The sequence below is a fragment of the Propithecus coquereli genome, unplaced genomic scaffold, assembly GCF_000956105.1.
Source record: "Propithecus coquereli isolate 6110/MARCELLA unplaced genomic scaffold, Pcoq_1.0 Scaffold129, whole genome shotgun sequence".
In the NCBI taxonomy this organism is placed as follows: domain Eukaryota; kingdom Metazoa; phylum Chordata; class Mammalia; order Primates; family Indriidae; genus Propithecus; species Propithecus coquereli.
In genome coordinates this window covers 5,184,237-5,186,348 of record NW_012137080.1, presented here as the reverse complement: position 1 = coordinate 5,186,348, position 2,112 = coordinate 5,184,237, and positions in this window count along the sequence as shown.

Here is a 2,112-nt window from a genome sequence, read left to right as displayed (position 1 = left end):
TTGATAAGCCTGGTCATGACTTTGCCCATTTTTTTTATTGTGCTGCCTTTTTTTAAAAAAAAAGTTTGTACACATTCCTTATATATTTTAGATATGAATTTTCCTTCCTATATGTGTTACAAATATATTATTCCATTCTTTGGCTTGCCTGTGCATTATACACTATCTTTTGATGATCAGAAATTCTAAATTTTAATGTAGTCACTTTTATCAGTATTCTCTTTTGTGGTTTGTGCTTTTTATGTCTTGTTAGTAAGAAATCCTTCTTTACCCTGGGATCATGAAGAATAGCCTTTTTTTACCTATAATATTTACTGGCAAAAGTGTTACATTTATATTACATTTAGATCTGTAATCTATCTAGCATTGATTGTGTGTTAATTTATTTTTCTCTTATATTCTCAATTTTCCAAGCACAATGTATTGAAAACACGATCCTCCCCCACTTTGTCATGTATCAGAATCCATGTATACATGTGTGTTTCTGGCCTATTGGTCTGTTGTCTATTCTTGTGCCAATATCACCTTGTTTTAATTACTCTAGTTTTAAAATAATCCTTGATGTCTGGTATAGCAGTTCCCTCCCTTTAGTTTTTATTCTGTGCTTGCCAAGCAACGTTTTAATTACCGTTTCAGCTTTTCAGGTTCTCTAATACCAGGAAGATGCGTGTCCTGATTTGACATTCTGTTAACATTTCTGTTTTTCTACGGGAGTGTTCTCCAGTGTAAAATTTAAAAGGTGTTCATATATCCTTTCCCATTTGAATCTGGCTGCTGTGTAACAGGATCTGAAAGATAGCTTGATTACCTCTATGCCTAAATTCATTTTTTTCCTAATATAGGCCCTCTAGGCCCTGAGAAAAGACAAGTGTTTGGACTTCTAAAAGTGAAGACAAGACATTAGACAATGATGGACTCATCAAAGATAATGCTATTTTGCAAAGCTGCTTGCTGCCCCGTCACTTGCTGACAATGCTTCTTAACTTGTTCCCTTTAAACCATTGCATTACACTCTTTAGCAGGGTTAGAAAGCCACTTTCCCTTCTAAAATTCATTGAATATTGCCAAAGCCTTACAAATATCAGTTTTCTCTTTTAATACTTTTTTCTTTATAAACATAATTCATGTACAAATACTTTTTCTCTTTGTTTCCTTCTGTTTTTTGTTCCTTATTGTGAAATAGTCTCCAAATTTGTCCTTTGCTAGGTGTTCTCCATTTTATTTTGAAATCGGAGACCATAATTGCTTTTATCAGAATCTAATAGAATAATAGAAGGCTTCATTTTCTCCTGTTAGAAACATTACATGCTGATTTTTTTGATTTGTATTATATCATTATTTTCTATTTTTTCCTGACACATTTTACTAAGCTAATGTTTTCATCAACATTTTTTACTGCTTGACTTTTGGTGGGGTAATAACCTTGTAATTATTCATATTGAATTTCATTTTGTTTTGATGGATTATTTCTTTACTATATTGAGGTCCCTATATTCTTTTTTTCAGTAAATTAGCAATCATGTCCAACCTAGTATTTCTGGGACCATCTACAAAATTAATGAACATATTCTCAGTTCTTTCATTCAGGTCATTGGTAAAGGTATTAACACAGGTCTAAAGAGTCGTCCTCTTTAAGCTGATTCTGAGTCATTGAGTTTTGGATACATTCTTACATCCTTTCATCTGTCTATTTCATCACTCAGTCCCATAGACAACTATGACTATTCCCTGACTTCAAGTTGCTCATCCAGAAAATGAGAATATTCAGTTAGGGAGAGTGTGACTCTTATGGCCTCTTTGGCATAGTCACCAATAAAGGCAAATATGATAAACTAGAGAGATTGGCATAAGGCTAAAAAGCAAAACTGGCGCGTGCCTGAGAGATGTCTTAGGAGGCATGGCTTACCATGAAGTCTAAGAACTTGCTGGGCTTTCAAGTCTTCATCTAGAATGTAGATGCTCTCTGTAAGTTTGTTGATTAGACTGAAATTTCATATTAGAGGAAATTGTGAGGTTTATTCAAGAAAGGTAGACATTGTAAATGTTATCCTTGTTTACATAACTAGTCATTATTTCAAAAACAAAATTAATAAGTTATCTTGACACGCTTCA